The following is a 20,730-nucleotide window of genomic DNA, read 5'->3' as shown; positions in this document are numbered from 1 at the left end:
GTGTTAACAGTTATACTTTGTTTATATAATATTTTAATTAAAAATAACAATCCAGTCATTTCCCGCCTTTGAAATAGACATTCATTTCAAAACCCCTCCAAAATCCCCACTCCCTCTCTCGAACTATAGGGTTTCCATCTCCGAAACCTCCCTCTTCAGCTCTCCCCCTTAGGGTTTCAATTTCATCCCAATAATGTACATAAAGGACATCTGCTTGGAGGGCTTCAAATCCTACGCCACTCGCACGGTCGTCCCTGGCTTCGATCCCTACTTCAATGCCATCACGGGCCTTAATGGTTCCGGAAGTCCAACATTCTTGAATCCATTTGCTTTGTGTTGGGCATTACCAATTTGCAGCAGGTCCGCTTCCAATCTCCAGGAGCTGGTCCATAAGCAAGGCCAAGCTGGGGTTACTAAGGCCACCGTGTCGGTGGTGTTCGATAATTCTGATAGGAGTCGGAGTCCGCTCGGCTACCAGGATTGTCCAGATATTACGGTAACACGGCAGGTGCGTGGGGTTTGCACTGATTTTTAGTTTTTTAGTCTATTTTTTTAGCCATTTTGTAAATTTTAGGTTTTCTGACTATTGTGAATGTATTCTCCATGCGAGTTTTTGACAACTGCATTAAAATGAAAAAGAAAGATGTCCTGTTTGGTTGCTGAGGAACTGTTGAGAAGTATTGTAATACTATTATGTAATGTTATGTTTTGTTATTTTTTGGTATGTATGTTTTAGATCGTTCAAATTTGAAAGAAGAAAGCTTCATATGGGTGAAATTGTGAAACATGTTTGCTTGTATTAAGAAATTTCATGATCCTTTGGATATGATTTAAGCCTGTTTTCAGTGTAATTAGTTTTTTATTTTTTGGATTTCTTTCTTTCTTTCTTTCAGTGAAATAGGCCAATCTTAGAACGATTGCACTTGAGAAATTGGTAAAAATGTTAGATCTGGGGGGATTTTTGTGCATTTTTCGGGCACAGCCATTTTTTTTGTGGTGCTTAAACTCGCAACAAATGAAATTATGTCATTTTTCTTTTTAGTTTTTGGTAATTTCAAGAACTTCCTGTTTGCTTGCTGAGACAAGAGGCAAATAACTAGAATAGAAATTTGACTTCTCTGTTTATGTGGTTTTTTGTATCCGCAACTGAAAAGGATCCTAATTAAGCTGAACAGTTGTAGTACATTGAGTTGGGTGAGGTTTGCAGATCCTATGGTCCTTAGTAATGGAACATGAAGATTCAAAATTTTATCTGATGTTTTGTTTTCCTACCTTTCTCAGCAACTAAATGGAGGACAAAGTCTTATCTTTTTTTCCTTTTTTTCTTTTCTTTTGTTTTAAAATTTTAATAACATAAGAACTTAGTCTAGTTTTTTCTCTTCACTCTGGTATAAACATTGTTATCTAAGGGTGCTAAAAACTGACCAATTCTTATGACTTTTTAAAACTATTTTGGTTCTTCTGTTGATGGCTCTATTCTAGATGGTAAAAAACATAAAAAAATGGAAAAAAGAAGAAGATAAAATTATAATTTTGGGATTTACTAAATGACAAGAATTCTATTCTATTACTGTTTGGATCATCACTTTACTTTCCATGGAAAATTTGTACCAAAATTAATCAGCATTAAGTCATTTCACATATTTTTCCAAAAGTTAATTGTCACTTTTATGTGATAACATATGTAATACACCCAATAATCGGTTTGTTCCAACTAGTGCTATGCTAATGTCCTTTTGGGCCTTCAATGCATTGCTTTTATTCCAACTTAGTCTAGAATTGTTTGCTTACTTGGCAGATTGTGGTTGGTGGAAGGAACAAATACCTGATAAATGGACACCTTGCCCAGCCTAGTTGAGTTCAAAACCTTTTCCACTCTGTACACCTCAATGTTAACAACCCACATTTTCTCATAATGCAAGGGTGCATCACCAAGGTTTTAAACATGAAACCTCCTGAGATTTTATCTATTCTTGAAGAGGCTGCTGGGACAAGAATGTATGACACAAAGAAAGAGGCTGCTCTGAAAACACTTGAGAAGAAGCAGAGCAAAGTTGATGAGATTGATAAGCTTCTTGACCAGGAGATATTGTCTGCTTTGGAGAAGTTGAGGAAAGAACGGATGCAGTATATGCTATGGGCTAATGGCAATGTAGAATTAGATCGACATAAAAGGTTCTGCATTGCCTATGAATGTGTTCAAGCAGAGAAGATTAGGGACAGTGCAGTCTCTGGGGTTGAACAAGTAAAGACGAAGCTTGCTGATATTGAAGACAGTCACAAAAGGATGCAGGTGGAAATACAGGAAATGGAGACACAAGTTTCAAACTTGACTGCTGAAAAGGAGGCAAGTATGGGTGGAGAGGTAAAAGTTTTATCAGAGAATGTAGATGCTCTTTCTCGTGAGCTTGTGAAGCAAGCATCAGTACTGAAAAATCAAGAAGACACTCTCAGGAGTGAAAAAGAGAATGCTGAAAAGGTAACTGGAGCCTGGCACCAAACAAATGAAGATATGTTTTCTCTTGGTTGCAAGCATTGCATGCTTACCACTAGCTTTTGTTTTTTGACAGTTTGCTTTTTGTGTTTTCTTTTCCTGTTTGGTAGTAATATTTTTCTGCTGTTATTGTGAGTTGTATGGAATATCACATTTAGTTGTGTTGATGTTACCAGATTGTTAGAGGTATTGAAGATTTAAAAGTCTGTTGAAGAGAGGGCCTCTGCTGTCAAAAGGGGTGAAGATGGGGCAGCTGATCTAAAACAAAGAGTTGAGGGACTTTCTAAGAATTTGGAAGAGTGTGAAAAAGTGTACCAGGTAAAAAGAGTGCTAATATATCTCATTCTGCTATTGAACTTGATGGGCATTGTTATTGCTCTCATTTATAGGCAAGCTGAGCTGTATTTAAAAGAGATGTTGTACATACCATGATACTAGCTGGTAAGAGCAGTGAAAGTGAGGAAAAATGCCTTAAAGATCAACTAACTGATGCACAAGTGACAGTTGGGAGTGCAGAAACAGAATTGAAACAGCTCAACACAAAAATAACTCATTGTGAAAAAGAGCTGCAAGAGAAAACAAATGAGTTAATATCTAAGTGTGAAGAAGCTGTTTCTGTTGAGAATGAGCTTAATGTGAGGAGAAAGGATGTGGAAAATGTCAAAATGGCATTGGAATCTCTTACATACAAAGAAGGTCAGATGGAAGCATTACAAAAGGTTAGTGTGCTCTTCCCCAAATGGCTCCCAGCACTACATAAATGATGTGAAATAGGCCAATCTTAGAACGATTGAACTTGAGAAATTGGTAAAAATGTTAGATCTGGGGGGATTTTTGTGCATTTTTTGGGAACAGTGATTTTTTGTGGTGCTTAAACTCGCAACAAATGAAATTATGTCATTTTTCTTTTAAGTTTTTGGTAATTACAAGAACTTCCTGTTTGCATGCTGAGGCGAGGGGCAAATAACCAGAATAGAAATTTGACTTCTCTGTTTATGTGGTGTTTGTATCTGCAACTGAAAAATATCGTAAGTAAGCTGAACAGTTGTAGTACATTGAGTTGGGTGAGGTTTGCAGATCCCATGGTCCTTAGTAATGGAACATGAAGATTCAAAATTTTATCCGATTTTTTGTTTTCCTACCTTTCTCAGCAACTAAATGGAGGACAAAGTCTTATCTTTTTTTTTTTTTTAATTTTAATAACATAAGAACTTAGTCTAGTTTTTTCTCTTCACTCTAGTATAAACATTGTTATTTAAGGGTGTTAAAAACTGACCAAATTCTTATGACTTTTTAAAACTATTTTGGTTCTTCTGTTGATGGCTCTATTCTAGATGGTAAAAAAAACATGAACTATGGAAGAAAAAATAAGATAAAATTATAATTTCGAGATTTACTAAATGACAAGAAGTCTATTTCCATGGCAAATTGGTACCAAAATTAATCAGCATTAAGTCATTTCACATATTTTTCCAAAATTTAATTGTCACTTTAATGTGGTAGCATATGTAATACACCCAATAATCGGTTTGCTCCAACTAGTGCTATGCTAATGTCCTTTTGGACCTTCAATGCATTGCTTTTATTCCAACTTAGTCTAGAATTGTTTGCTTACTTGGCAGATTGTGGTTGGTGGAAGGAACAAATACCTGATAAATGGACACCTTGCCCAGCCTAGTCGAGTTCAAAACCTTTTCTACTCTGTACACCTCAATGTTAACAACCCACATTTTCTCATAATTCAAGGGCGCATCACCAAGGTCTTAAACATGAAACCTCCTGAGATATTATCTATCCTTGAAGAGGTTGCTGGGACAATAATGTATGACACAAAGAAAGAGGCTGCTCTGAAAACACTTGAGAAGAAGCAGAGCAAAGTTGATGAGATTGATAAGCTTCTTGACCAGGAGATATTGCCTGCTTTGGAGAAGTTGAGGAAAGAATGGATGCAGTATATGCAATGGGCTAATGGCAATGCAGAATTACATCAACTTAAAAGGTTCTGCATTGCCTATGAATTTGTTCAAGCAGAGAAGATTAGGGACAGTGCAGTCTCTGGGGTTGAACAAGTAAAGACGAAGCTTGCTTATATTGAAGACAGTCACAAAAGGATGCAGGTGGAAATACAGGAAATGGAGACACAAGTTTCAAACTTGACTGCTGAAAAGGAGGCAAGTATGGGTGGAGAGGTAAAAGTTTTATCAGAGAATGTAGATGCTCTTTCTCATGAGCTTGTGAAGCAAGCATCAGTACTGAAAAATCAAGAAGACACTCTCAGGAGCGAAAAAGAGAATGCTGAAAAGGTAACTGGAGCCTGGCACCAAACAAATGAAGATATGTTTTCTCTTGGTTTGAAGCATTGCATGCTTATCACTAGCTTTTGTTTTTTGACGGTTTGCTTTTTGTGTTTTCTTTTCCTGTTTTGTACTAATATTTTTCTGTTGTTATTGTGAGTTGTATGGAATATCACATTTAGTCGTGTTGATGTTGCCAGATTGTTAGAGGTATTGAAGATTTAAAAGTCTGTTGAAGAGAGGGCCTCTGCTGTCAAAAGGGCTGAAAATGGGGCAGCTGATCTAAAACAAAGAGTTGAGGGACTTTCTAAGAATTTGGAAGAATGTGAAAAAGAGAACCAGGTAAAAAGAGTGCTAATATATCTCATTCTGCTATTGAACTTGATGGGCATTGTTATTGCTCTCATTTATAGGCAAGCTGAGTTGTATTTAAAAGATATGTTGTACATACCATGATACTAGCTGGTAAAAGCAGTGGAAGTGAGGAAAAATGCCTTGAAAATCAACTAGCTGATGCACAAGTAACAGTTAGGAGTGCAGAAACAGAATTGAAACAGCTCAACACAAAAATAACTCATTGTGAAAAAGAGCTGAAAGAGAAAACAAATGAGTTAATATCTAAGTGTGAAGAAGCTGTTTCTGTTGAGAACGAGCTTAATGTGAGGAGAAAGGATGTGGAAAATATCAAAATGGCATTGGAATCTCTTACATACAAAGAAGGTCAGATGGAAGCATCACAAAAGGTTAGTGTGCTCTTTCCCAAATGGCTCCTAGCACTACATAAATGATATATAAATCCCAATTTGATCACACTTCTACATATTAGATTGCAAAATGCTTTTCAGGAACATGCTCTTAAGCTGGACGTGGTGCAGAAGTTAAAAGATGAGACAAGGATTCTTTCTGCTCAACTGAGAAATGTTCAGTTTACATACCGTGACCCAGTGAAGAATTTTGATAGGTCAAGGGTGAAAGGTGTGGTGCAAAACTAATCAAAGTGAAGGATAGCTCCACAATGACTGCCTTATAGGTTGGGAATGCATGATAGGATATAATTGGTTTGCTTTCAAGGGCTTAATTCATTTGCCAATATTTATGACTACAAAATAACATATGCATTCTTATGCTGAGTTCACTTACAGGTTGCTGGTGGGAAGTTGTTTAATGTTGTTGTAGACACAGAAAATACTGGAAAACTACTGCTTCAAAATGGTGATCTCCGGAGAAGAGTAATGATCATACTGTTGAACAAAATTCAATCCCATACTATTCCTTTAAGAGTTCAAAATGCAGCTTCCAGACTGGTTAGTCAATGCACTTAGTTTTCTCCATAATTTAATGGTTTCGGTCTGTCAGCCATGGTTCAAATATTATTATTTGGCATCTTCAGGTTGGTAAGGAGAATGCAGAACTTGCTCTTTCTTTGGTTGGATATGATGAGGAACTAAAGGTATGCTTCCATGATGTTGAACCTCATTATTGAATGTTGCGCTTTGTGAAATGTTTGTATATTGCCATGTTACTAGAAATTTTAGTGCTTGGGCATAATTCCATCACTTATTTGTTGTGAAAATGGGCAAGCCTTATTTATCTTATTGCATAGCATATGCAGTGGGAATTGAGCATTGACCTCTCTTGCATTTTTAACCAAATTCTGCTGGATAATAGCTTTACTAAAAGTTGGTATAAATGTCTCAGAGTGCAATGGAATATGTGTTTGGTTCAATGCAAAGGAGGTGAACTCATTTTGGCAAAGCAGTTATCTGTGCAGTTATTTGAGTAGTATGATTCTATTTGAATGTTTTGTTGATGCCATATTTCAGATACTTGTTTTTCTACTCCATTTCTAGAAAAATTATTTTCTTGGAATTTACATCAAAGCACAAAGTTTGACATATTTTTGCTGCATTGCACTGAATAATTCTGCAAAAAGTGAAACAATGAAGCACGCGATGATTTTACCAGAAATGCAGCTGAAAAGCAGAAGTATATTTCTGCTCTTTTGGAATTTACTTCAAAGCACAAAGTTTCATATATTTTTGCTGCATTGCCCTGAATAATTCTATAAAAAATGAAATGATGAAACATGTGATATATATATATATATATATGTGTGTGTGTGTGTGTGTGTGTTACCTATTATTTGATCTAATTTGAAAATATTCTATCCTTTGATTTTTCCTATTCCTTGTCCATCCAGTCATTTAAGTAGAATATTTAGTGTGTGTGTGTGTGTGTGTGTGTGTTACCTATTATTTGATTTGCTTTGAGAATATTCTATTTGATTTTTCCTATTCCTTGTCCATCCAGTCATTTAAGTTGAATATTTAGTTTGTGTGTGTGTGTGCTACCTATCATTTGATCTACTTTGAGACTATTCTATCCTTTGATTTTTCCTATTCCTTGTCCATCTAATCATTTAAGTAGAATATTTGGTGTGTGTGTGTTACCTATTATTTGATCTACTTTGAGAATATTATATCATTTGATTTTTCCTATTCCTTGTCCATCCAGTCATTTGAGTTGAATATTTAGGAAACAAGGACAATACCATCTTAAGATTTCAAGTGCGTGCCATCATCTGAAGGACAATCTTGTTAAAAAGTTTTCCTTGCCTTGTAGGCAATTTTCTTTATGGAAATATGTTTAAGGCTTCAGCACCTTTGTTTTTCATTTTGTTTTGAGGTTTCTATGTCAGTTGCCTTCAAGAGATTCTTCTTTGTTTAGTAGATTTTTTCTATTAGTTCTCTTTTGAGGATGATTAGTCCTACTAGTGACATATAGGTTAATAGAATTAGATAGATTGTATCAATCAATTGGTTCCATCCTTTAAATTTAAAATGGCTATAAATATAGCTTCATAACCAAATTTGGGACTGCCATACTGCCCTGCACCTTATGAGCTATTCTGAGGTTTCCTCAACTATTATACTCAAGCAATGCCATCAGCAATAAAAAATTGAAATCACCATCTAATGAGCACGATTTAGTACCCTATGTATGAGATACCTTGATTTGATCATTTTGTCCCTTGGATTTTCATTGATTTATATAAAAAAGTTTGAACAGTTGGATCATGTTAATGTTATTTAGAAGGAAAATAGTATGTGAAAAATTGTATAGTTAAAATCATGTGGTTAAATTGGTTTTTGTACATTGGGGGTAGTGTATGTGGGACCTATTAGATAGTAGATTTTGATTGTTTTTTGCTTATGCAAAATGATTTCAATGAATTTTTTTTAAAGATTATGGAAATTGAAGTGAGCCAAACCCATTTCATACATTGCAATCTATCATGATAGAAATGGGTTTGAAATGAAATGACTAATATACTTATTATGTATTAATGGAATAAGACAATTTTAAACTAAGCCAACAAATAGAAGTTTCATTTTGATCAATGCTTTTCTTTTAATCGTTGTTTGGATGATGATTTTGATTTAACATTAAGGATTTTGTGATCAAGTATTTGAATGAATGGAATGCCAATAGTCTTTTGAAGATTCTGCTTATGTTTGATGTTAATAAATTTGAAGGTTGATAGAATGGTGATGGTGGCATTGTAACAATGAGAGTCGTTTTGTGTACTCACACCTTGGTTGCTTTGTATACTTTTTCTTTTAATACAATTGCCTTTACTTATTAAAAACAATGAGAGTTGTTGTAGTTGTACTGGTGATGGAATGGTAGTAGCAATGGGGATGATGCTATCATTAACATTTTCTATACCACCTCTTTTACCATTGCTAAATATTGCTGTGGACCCGCATTTTTCACGTGCGTCCCCACTTAATGGTGAGACTCATTTTTATTGGTGAAAAATTAGTTTTGGAAAAGTTGGAGTCGCCACTCATTTTATTTTATTTAAAAGGGAAAATAAAACAAGAAAGAAAAACTCTAAAGAAGTGACTCTATAGTTTTGGAAAAGCAAGTCTTGAAAAACTTGAGTCTTGGTTCGGGGATCAGGTTACCTATCGGGAAGGTACCTCTAAGAGATAACACCCTTCTAAGCCTTAAAGAGGTCTCTAGTGACTAAGTTGAGGGAAATATGACAATTAATTAATTGATTAAAGGTACCTAGGTAGATTAAGGTGATTTTAGAATTAACATGCCAAGCTAGAAAGTCAAATCATGATCATAAAAGAGAGTCAAAGTGTGTACCTGGACTGCTTCTCAAGCGCTATCATAAAACATCAAGACAATCAAACATGACACCAAGCAAGAGCATAGTACACAAAGAAATGGATATTCGTGGAATTTTGAAAATGGGGTGTGGAGAGCGTACCTGGACAACAAATTGAGCGCTAAAATGAGGAACAAGGTTAGCTCAATAATGTGTAAAATCATCTCATGTATTCACAAAGAGGAAACGCAATCAATTAAATATCAAACAAACAATATTGAAGAAAATATCATGAATGTTGGGCCCCCACCAAAGCCCTAATTAATTTTGCATGAGTTGATTCTATGAATTCCATTGTTTGGAATTATGAAGTTTGTTCATGCTTGTTGAAAATTAAGAAAATCAAGAAAATGGTTGAAAGTAAAAGAAAATAGTGAAAATGCATGTCGAATAAAAATGGCAGCAAAAGATTATTGAAACCTGGATTTTACTGCCTAAAAAAGGTCCGAAGATGATTCTTTAAAATTAGAGTTATTAGGATGAAGATGATTTTGAAAACATAATTCAAAACAGGTAAAATCACAAGGAAAATAAGAGGGGTGCAAAAAGAAGAGGATAGTGTGCACCAGAGTGGCCATGTCGGAGCGAGGCTTGGGGGTTTGGCTGTAGCTGGATTGCTGATGGTTGTATGAAGAGGCCTTTGTACATTGCTGGCATGTCTGGAGAAGAATTGGCCATATTCATTTCAGAGCATGTGCTCACTTGCTGCCACTCATTCTCGAGTTTCAAGTCTTCGCTCAGGAGTTCATTTGATTCATCAGTTTTTTCACAATTTTCTTTTGGATTATTTTGTAGCTCATATTCTTTGTTTTCCTGCTTATCATGAACTTCATCCTTTACCTTTTCAGTTATCCTAACCAATCATCTGTAGCCTGTATGAGGGAGTTCACTGATGGCCCACTTCCATCATTCGAAGATGTAGCTATGGCAAGGGTGTCAGTTTCTGATTCAAGATATTGTTACGCTCGAAGAGGGCTCTCAACTTCGTTTAGCATTGTTGGTTTTGCCATTTTAACCTACTTGATGATAACAATAGACTACTTTCTTGACATCGCTAGCTCTGCGAGATGTCTCAAGTTGTAGCTCAAAAGACTCATGTTCGGAGATCTTACTACCAGTGGTTGTTACTTGACTTGCTTCCTTTAACTGTTTGCATGGGCAAAACTGAAACCTGATGCAGTTTTCCAATCTACAGATGGCTGTTTCATCTCCAACTTCTCACTTGCTGATGCCAATAATAACAATAGTGTCATGACTTCAATCATTTCCAGTTCTAGCAAAGACTTTATTCTGAAATCTCTAATATGAAATTCTGAAGTATTGATGCTTTGGAACCCATGACTAACAAACACAGCTTCAACTTGTGTTGCCTGTCACTTCCCCTTTTTCCTCTGTTTTCTTAATACTTTTGTCTTTCTATTTTCTTTTCCACTTTATAGAATTGAAGATAATAGTTTTGCATGTATCGACTTAAGAGGAACATCAATCTCAATTAATGCGATTTTAAGAATTGATTCCTGTTTAGAGCTTTGCAATCTGTTGGTTTTCGAAAAGGTGTCCGACAGACCACTCTGCTTCATTCTCTAAATCAAGCTTAGATATCACCACCTGTTTCAATCTTTAAGGTCCAATTTCAAATTCGAAGGCGGAACTTTCTGTTCCTACTGCAATTGAGAGTGCAAATTCTGCAAGTTATGGGTAATCATCTTAGTTTGATTAAATTGCAGGTGTTCATTCTGCGCATGAGTCTGAAGTTGCTCCAATTTCTTCTACATCTTAGCAAGCTTGGCAGTGTTGAAGGAATTCTTGAAAATTTGAAATACATCTATGAGCAATCTTGGAAACATTTAGCAATCTGCAGGTTCTTCACATGCTCTCTTCTTTACACTTGGAACCGTCATCATCACCTTTAAGGTTGTTGCAATCATCATCTCTTTCTATAGAGTCCCATCTTTTCTATATGGATGAAATATAGAAGTGCCAATAACAGGAATGGAAGTGTCACATTCGGTGCTTGCCTCAACTTTAGTGACGTGGATGGTATCATATCTAAGAACATTCAGTGTCGTTATAACTGGCAAAGCTTTCTTGAGAATGGAAATAGAGTCCTTTGTTGTGCCTTATTTCAGTGATTAGTTTACCCTTGCAGATTACCTCAGAAGTTGTGACTCTACATGGCCATTGAATCCTGTAAAGTTAGGAAAACCCAATCTGATGCCATTGGAACACTACCTCCAGTTCAGAGAGCAATGGGTGGAATGTTTTTTTTTAAAAGAAAACTTTTTTATCACCAACTACCCATCATATAACTCACGTACAAAAGTATAAAGTCTTTGAACTCCTCACTAATTTTTGCAACGAGAAAGTCACCCAACCAGGTGCACTAATTGTGCTAATAGGAAATTCTATCTGAGCGAAGAAGAGAACGTAAAGTGGCTTATGAGAGCTTTGATTTCACGCCAACACTTTGACCTGAATTTCACTCAATGCCATCTAAAAATTGGTGAGTTTTGGTTGGTTGTATCATATGGGTGAGCCCTTGGTCTGAATGAGAGAATAAACTTGTTACTGGATCGACTTTCTTCTTAATCTTTTCCTAAAACACATTTAGCCATTCACTGTTTGGATATTTAATCAAGGTGGCAGAAATTGATCTTTTCAGTATATCTCCAATGCCTTCCAAGATCTCCATTACTAGCAATTTTGTCACATCCCCTGATGCTTTGAGTTTGAGTGTTATCAGAACTGTGATTGCAACCTGGAGTATAAAAATTTTAATTCCATCCTTTAAACTGCTTTGCATCATGTTTAAGCAAGTTAAATAGGTTAACTTAGAGACTTCTTCTGGAACTTTCCTGATTAGTTGACAACTTTAGACATCAAATATCTGTAGTTTTCTCACTTACAGAGATGAGAAGAGTGGCTTTTATTGGGCTTTTGTTGAAGAATATCAACTATAACTCCCATGAGATTATGTTCCAATAAGCTTCCTTCTTGATGTTTCTCTAGTAATTTTGTGACAATAGGTTTGAAAGGCAAGGAAGAGTTTCCATACTTTGTAATGCATTGAATCCAAGTATCATTCCCAGTAGCAACATTAGAGTCAAGGACCCAATCATGTTCCACCTTGATCATTGGTATCTTCCTTTCAAGGCTCAACTCTATAAACTCTAGGAGTCATAAGAATCAATATATGTATGTGATTTTTCATGAACAAGTCTGTGACTATTTGCAAATATCATAAGAGATTGCCATTGATTTCTGATTCCCAGTCGGATCCATCTGAAATATTTGCTTTGGTATCACAGATGAAATACAAAATTTCCATGGCAACTCCTCATTCTGGCGAGATATTGTGGTAACCATTTTAAGAGATAAACTTCTTCCATAGGCATGGATAGTAGAAAATACCAAACTAAAAGCATCATTGCCCCTTAATGCATTCTGAAATCGACTCTGAACTTTCAAAGCTATGACACTTGTTGCAAACAGGGTCATTGAACGAACTGATTGTGGGAGGGTCAATATCAAAAAATGTTATTGAACTTGAAGTTGGGCTCATGGGATTTTTGTTGCATGTTGTACAACATTCTACAGAATTGGACATCTCAAAGACAACCAGGATGCTCTATGCTTCAACACAAACTACATCTTTCCAGGTCTTTGTAAAACAATCTTAATCACCACTGATAATGAGTCTAGAAGCAAGTGAATTAACAAAAGCAAACAAAAAGGAAGGATGGCTCACCAAAAACAAGATTTCGATGTTTCAAAAGCAGTGGTAATAAACTGCTGCAAATCAACCATGACAACATTGTTTCCACAAGACAACCTTTGCAATTTCCTATTTCTTTCCTATCCAAAGTTCTCCACATTTTCATCCCATGTTGAAGCAATTCTATCAACAATTTTGATAGTTATGTCAATGCTAGTACTCCTTAATGAAAATACAGTAGAAGCTTTTACACAACATTAGCCAAGGGAGCAAAAATCTCATTCATTTTTCACAAGGGAACACGATACTGAAGCTTCTTTCACTTCCTTTAAGCCCTTGAGACAAATGGCATCGAGACCATTAAGAACAAATGCGAGGGCCTTTGAAGAAGGGGGTATTCTAGCCACTCCAATCTTTCCTGCATTACCAAATACCAGGGACAAGGTAGTAAGTAAAGGATCATCGTAAGGATTCGATGTCTAATATCCATATCATAGACCTCAACTCTTGTCATTCCGATCTCAATATGATATATTTGTTTATCCAGTGAGTATGAGATGCCATGAGAGGTGTGGCATTAAAGAGGATTATGGTAGTCTTTGTTGAAAATCAAGACTAACATATGCTGTAAGACTCCATGAGCCTGGATCAATGAAAGATGTACAACAACCCTGACTTAATAAGAAAACAAACGACAGCTTGGCTTTTGGAAATTGCGGTAGACCCTTTAAACCATTATTAGCTATCAGACCCAGTAGACCCTCCTGTCATTTTGTTTACTTGGAGGTTCTTCAAGATCACGAACCATGCTTACGATTTGCAGTCAATATGCTTTTTTAAGATCACTAGGAGCAACAATCTAAACTTAGAATCAGACCATCCATAACTGTGTGGTCATTGGACGAGAAAACCTTTAGGTCTTTTTTAAGGAACATGTATTAAGGACCCTCCCATAGCTTTCTTTATCCATTCCCTTGCCAAGAGATATGTTCTCTTCTATCTTGCCACTCTGAATTCAAGGAAAATGAGTACCAAATTAAACGTCATAACCAACTTGTTCACCGTGACGACCTTTAGTTTGAGCTTTACAATTTTAGAAAACCCGTGATGGATCAAATTCCCATGCTGCATTCCTAGACGCACCAAAACTCATGCTAATGTCTCTCCTATGTTCTTCCACCCCTGCTTTGTTTCATTCGTTCTTTAGTAATAAATACTTTGACCGGTGCCAAACAATCTTCCTCCTGGAACAGTAGTTGTACGAGAAACCCCTGAACCTGCTTTCTTCTTCCAAATTTAGATATCGAGTTTTGACAGCATCAAGAAGCCATTCTCTAACGCCATCGATCAAGGACGCATACATGACTGGAAATACTCGAAATATCCACATAAAACAGAGGACGACTAGAAATGGAGCATGGAAAAAAAAAAAATTCCAACGGAAGCCACATTTCGCATTTTATTCCATGGGCTTAGGTTGGTGAGGGGAGTATGAGCAGATTCTAGCAAACAAATACAGCCACAATTCTCATGTAATGCACAGTAAATAAATAAAGGTAGAACCTTTCAGCCCTAAATCAAAACTAGAGAACTCCTAAGGGAGAAATCAATGACATCTATAGAAGCAATCAAGTACCAATGCAAACAAACATATAACCTCTGTCATTGTACACCTAAGCATCCAGACAAAACCCAAAATCCCTCAAAGATCAATACATAACAAGAAGATAACGAGAATGAAGGAAGGGTCTATAGAAAGCGTACCTAGAAATGCTCCTCCCTGGTAAGAAAATCCCCACTGGTATATCGTCTCAGATCTCTTACTTAGCTTTGTCATGCTTCCTTTCTTTCCCTACAAAGACAATCTCAGAATCCCCCCATTCAAACCACCCGCGTGTGCTTTTTATAGCAATTGGTAACCGTTCCACCTGAGGACTCCTCTTTTCGAATTCTACGTCTCATTCACCAGAGAAATCCTTTTTGAATTTCCAAAAATCAATCCATGCATATCACCTAAAGAGTCCCACATTTTCCAAAAACTTCTCCATTGGTAGATTTTCCTTTGAAAGCATCAAATTATTAAATCAGATAAATGAATAAAGATTTTCTAGAAGAATGATAAGATGATAATAATAAATAAATGAATAAATAGCAAGATAATAAACAAATAAATAAGTAATAGTAAATAAATAAGTAAATAAAAATGGGTGATTGATAATAATAAAAAATAAATAAACAAACAAATAAATAGATAAATGAGATAAATGAGCCATGCAAGGCATGTTAGGCATACAAGCCATGCAACCATACAAGTCACGCTAAGAATGCCTAATAGGCCAAGTGTACCTAAATGGACCTAAGTGAACCTAGATAGGCCTAAGGTGGTGCCTAATTGGCCAAATGTACCTAAATGGGCCTAAGGTGGTGCCTAACTGAGTCTAACCTAAAGTGCACCTAAATGAAGTCTAATCTAAACTCGAAGAACAACTAAGGTCATAATGAGGAGCCAGATAAAGCTCTCAACCAAAGTCTCCAAGGTGGCTCAGAAAAGATAAGCTATATGAGTAGTAATGGGCCATCAGGGAATTGTTGTAAAGTATCGAACGAAAACCTAATAGGACATGTGATAAGAGAGTAAAATGGAGGGTCTACAATAGCAGGTGGTTATTGGATGTAAAAAAGATACTAATGAATAAAATAAGTAAAAATGTCTTTTTATTTGGTTTTTTTCTTTTCACATCCAACAATCCCTTACCATATGAGTAGGTTGTAATAAAGATGATAATAAATATGGTATGAAAGTCATTTTCATGGGAGTGGTATTATTGATCTGTTGTCATGGCAATGACACAATGGGTCCCCATGGAGAGTCCTAAGGGCTTGGTCATGGAAGGTTCCTTGGTTATCAAACAAAATAAAAATGACACAGTGGGGTGGCATGATTTGGTAATAAAGCTAATGTGTTAGTGGTGGTGGTTACATAAGTAGTGGTGAAGATGGCATAGTGATAGGAGTGTTGGTGGCTATAGTGATGGTTTAGCAAAAATGGTGGGTGGGGTAATCGTCTATGGCTCTATATCTTTGTTTTAAATACTAAGATCTATGGATTTCGAAGAAGATAATGCCAAATTCTATTTATCTTGAAATCCCTTCTTTTGCACCTCTCATCTAAATGGCCCCTTAGGGAAAAGCTAGGACCATGATGGTAGTGTCAATCAAAACCATTAATGATCCAAATAGATACTTACAATGGAATTGCTCTTTAATAGTAATCGGATAAACCAAACTCTAAATCTCTGCATGGCCAAGTTTAGTTGCTTTTTGCTTAAGAAAATAGATGGTTATGCCAATTAAAGTTAAGTCTTTGGGTTTTCTATACCAATTGACTTCAAAGAATTTGGAAAATTTTAGTTCTTTTGAAAGTTGAACTTCTATTACACATTTCCTTTAGTGTATAGTCTTCAAAATCATTGGTAAAAGATATTATGTTTTTGTATCATCAAATTAGTATTGTTGGTTTATTTGTATCATCAATGATTTACTAAATTATTGTTTGACTGAAATAAGAATTGGGAATATCTTTTCAGTCCATTTTGTTTGTTTTCTGCAGTGATTTTCAAGTGTATGATATGTAACAAACGCATAATGATTTGGATTTATATCTAGAGTTGGTAATTGATAGAGTAGTGGTCTAAAACTACTTCTTTGGACAACCAATTCTCCTAATGGTTGTGGGTGTGTGTGGCCCTATAAGTATATGCTTTCTAAGACCTTTCTCATGTGTGACCTCATATTTGTATGAAGAGAGATAGACAAACCATGGGGGATGTGCAGCCCCATTCCACTATGTTCTCCAATACCTTACTTCATGTGTAGCCTCATACCCACGCATGGAGAGACGAATAGGCCCGCAGGCCACATGAGAGGCCCCATACCTGTATGTGTTCTAGCATCCTCTTTCATGTGTGGCCCTATTCCTATACATGGAGAAATAGACGAGTCCATAGGCAAACAAATTGTGAACAACCTCCTTTGAGCTCAATAAATTGGGTAAATAAACATGCTCTCTTACACCCTCTCTCATTCATGGATGTGCAGCCCCATATCTGCATGTTCTCTAACACTATCTGACCAAAGCATGTCCTGTTTATAACCTAGTCGAAGAACTTCAGCTTGGGTATGAATTTATCTGGTGTTAGAGGCTAACCTCTAACCGGACATGTCTATAATTAGTTAACCTGTTTTACTCAAAGGGATGGACGTAAACCTGATCGAATCAGGTGGTCCCAAGTCCAGGGTATTATTTTCAGCTCTAAAACATTCATTGCTTTCTTATTGCTTTTTATTTATATGCAAACTGGTCATAGTGTGAATTATATGATAAATTTTATTTTTGATTTAGCCAAAGCTAATTTGTATTGAAATGAATGGTCGACAGGTTGCTTTTGACAGGGATATTTCCACTCCAAGTGTTACTCTTGATGGTGATATATTTCAACCAAGTGGTCTTCTGACTGGTGGTAGTCGCAAGTAAACCACCTGCCTGCTTATTTTCTATCTAGTTAACATTCTTTCAGGGGGTGTAGTTACCTGTCATTTCAATTGCTTATTGTTTGTAAGAACATATAAATACAAAATTGAGTAATTTTGCAGTTCTTTTGGTTATTCTTTTTATTTAATTTTTGTATGCATACATATGTTTCAAGTATGTTGGAAAAAGGCCATTTGTACTACCATACCTACATTAGAAGATGCTCTCAAGGTTCAAATCAACTTTAGTAAAATAACCTTTTAAATTAACAATTTATTGTTTTAGAGGTGGTGGTAATCTATTAAGGCAACTTCATGCTTTGGCAGAGGCTAAATCAAAACTTTGAATTCATCAACAAAAGTTATCAGAAATTGAAGCAAAGGTCAACTTTGAACAGCCTTTATTTCCTGAAAAATGAAGTATTTGGGATTAAAAAAAAATAGAAAGTAAAAATCTTCATGCGTTTTATTCAAATAAAACTTCTTTTCAATATGCTAATGGTGTATGTATGTGCTTGCATCTTCTTTTAATAAGAAGTATTTATTTGAGTTAACCTAATAGTCCTTCACATGATTTGTGACTTTAACATTGTCCACCATACATATGTTTTCAAAATATTAATATCTTATAAGTTTTCTTCAGCAGGGTCGTTGTGTTCATGTTCATAAAGTGAAAAAAACTTTTAGTAAAATGATGATTACTTTGCAAAGTTTTGATTTTTATCTCAATTCAACATGACAATGGGAAGATGTTTTCTGTTTTCTTTTAAAAATGCTATCTTTATATGAACCTTATTTTATTTTTGCACTTTATGGTTACTGATAAATAAACATTCAGGTTATCTGATAGGGTTGCTAGCTTCTGAAGTTCATAAACAGTTAGGGGCACTGTTCCCTATTGTTTGTCTCTAATAGGTTATGATCAAGTCCAATGTTATATAAAGTTTCTTATTGAAAGTAGATTGTATTGTGGTTGCATGACTATTATCAGCTTTGGAGATTTTATTCAATGTTGTACTTCATTTTATTTTTACTTATTCAGTGCATATTTGGAACTTTGAGAACAAACTTGACATCTATCTTTTAATTATTTGTCAATCATTTGAAGATAAATGGTTTTTATTATTGCAAGTGTATGTTTTCTCTTTAGATGTATTCATTGAGATTTGAATAAAATCAGTCTTCTCCAATACTAGTTTTATGTTTTTGTCTATTTCTTGGTTGACATTGCAGATCTCCGACCTCGTGCCTCTTCAGAAAAGGTTCATGGACCTTAAAGCGCAGTTGGAACTTAAGTCATATGACCTTTCATTATTTCAGAACAAGGCTGAGCAAAATGAGCATCTAAGGTTTATGGCCTTTCCTTTCTCACATAAAATGTCTAGGAGGAAGCTTTGGTGTTACCATCAGGCTGCCTCTTCTCATGTAATATGATTCTATCCTCTCTAATTTTATTTTTGCTTGCAATGTAGCTCAGTGAACTGGTTAAAAGGATTGAGCAGGAGCTTGGGGAATCAAAGTCAGCTGCTAAGAAAGCAACTTCTGCTTGAAAACTGTGTAAATAGAGTCACTGCTTGAGAAGTCAATCAAAGAGCATGCTAATAATCGGGCTGGTAGGCTTAAAGATTTAGAGAAACAGGCAAAGGCTTTAAAGTCTCAAATGACCTCAAGGTATTTTGTAATTGCTGAAGTAGATCATATTCAAACTTATTAAATAAAGACTTAAGTCTCTTATAAAATAAATACCAAAAACCCTTTGGGTATTTGAGGATTAGGTCCCAGCAGCCTTGAGGCTATATCCTCAAAGCTATAAGCCTTGATAGGGTGAGGCTTAAGCCTCAATCACCTCAATTGCCTTGAGGTGAGCCTGAGTGCATAACCCTCAATACCTTTTAAAACATGGTCCACAAATCTAAAATTCATGCTATAAATGGAATCAAACCATAAATTTAGAAAATAAAAGAGAGACATAGACACAGTGATATAATATGGAAAATTTCCAAAGAGAAAAAAAAAACATGGGTTAATCATAATTGCAATATTCACTATGAAGTAATGTTGTCAAAAGCGAAAGGTGAAAAACAAAGCGAAATCCTAATTATAATAAAACAATAAAAAATATACATATATTTACCTATTTGATACTTAATCAATATAAGCGTTGTTTTCAACAATCAATATTATTTATTTTTCATTGCTCATAATGTCTTATAAAATTGACAAAATAGAAATAATTATTCAAAGTGTTAAATATTATACCCCACATCATAAGAAACATCATATTAGAGATATTCATCTTGTCTAAATGGATATTCTATTTTTTCAAACATCTAAAATCATAATAAAAAAGAAAACAAGAGAATGAACATCTTAAAAAAGTTTTGGGCATCATCATCATAATCATCATTGAAATTAAATTGTTATCATTTCTATCAAGACTAGATTGATGACCCTCCATCTCATTATCTCTATGATTGATAATATAATATTTCATCTTAATCTAATGTTAAATTGAATGAAAATAATGTAAGTATGTTTAATTGTGGACCTACATTTTTCACTTGTCCCCACTCAATGGCAAGACTTGTTTTTTAATGGTGAAAAATTAGTTGTAGAAAAGTTGGAGTTGCTATTTATTTTATTTTATTTTAAAAGGGAAAATAAAACAAGAAAGAAAACTCTAAAGAAGTGACTCTATAGTTTTGGAAAAGTGTCTTTGAAAAAACTCGAGTCTAGGTCTGGGGATCAGGTTACTTATTGAGAATGTATCTCAAATAGGTAGTACCCCTTTAAACCCTAAAAATGTCTCTATTAGCTAGGTTGAGGGAAGTATGACAATTAGTCAATTGATTAAGGATACTTAGGTAGGTTAAAGTGATTTCAAAGACTTTATCATTACTAGCATGCCGAATAAGAATTCAAAACAACATCATAAAGAAATGAAAGTTTGCGTACTTGAACCGCAACTTAGGCACTATCATAAGAAATCAAAATTAGTTTAAGCAACAAGATATATAACATACAACATGCATTTTAATATATTCAAAGAACTAGGCACTGGTCAAAGCAATCCGAAACACAATCAAGTATGAAGGCACTTCACATACAAAGCATATCTACTTACATAACTTTAAAAGATAAGAAAGGGAGAGACACACCTGAATAGCATGCATGATTTATAAGATTCTTAAAAAAAATGCTAGAGTGATTAGGACAATATAAATCACACAACATCCTCATTATGTCTAATATACAATACCAAAGCCAAAGTCCAGCCAAGGTAAGTCAAATGTCTCTAAAATAAATAACCAATTCAAGCAAAGTACAAGATTATCAATATGTAGTTAGAAAAGGAAGCATCACAAAACAATTTCTATAAAAAAAATACCTTGGAGCGGAATTTAATTACAAAAAATTTCGAGAAAGAACTCTTACATGTCTAGAATAACATACAAAAAGTCAAACACTCATTCAAGTGATAGATTGTAGTAAAGACATCCAAAAGTTCTAGAAA

General features: G+C 35.1%; 1 pseudogene; it reads left to right on the top strand.

Moving 5' to 3' along the window:
- The first annotated feature begins 120 nt into the window (after positions 1-120).
- LOC117933051 lies at positions 121-18,744 on the top strand (annotated as a pseudogene).
- Positions 18,745-20,730: the final 1,986 nt, after the last annotated feature.

This window comes from Vitis riparia, chromosome 16 (assembly GCF_004353265.1).
Source record: "Vitis riparia cultivar Riparia Gloire de Montpellier isolate 1030 chromosome 16, EGFV_Vit.rip_1.0, whole genome shotgun sequence".
Classification (NCBI taxonomy): domain Eukaryota; kingdom Viridiplantae; phylum Streptophyta; class Magnoliopsida; order Vitales; family Vitaceae; genus Vitis; species Vitis riparia.
Note: the sequence above shows the minus strand (reverse complement) of the source record. Positions and strands in the feature narration are given on the sequence as shown.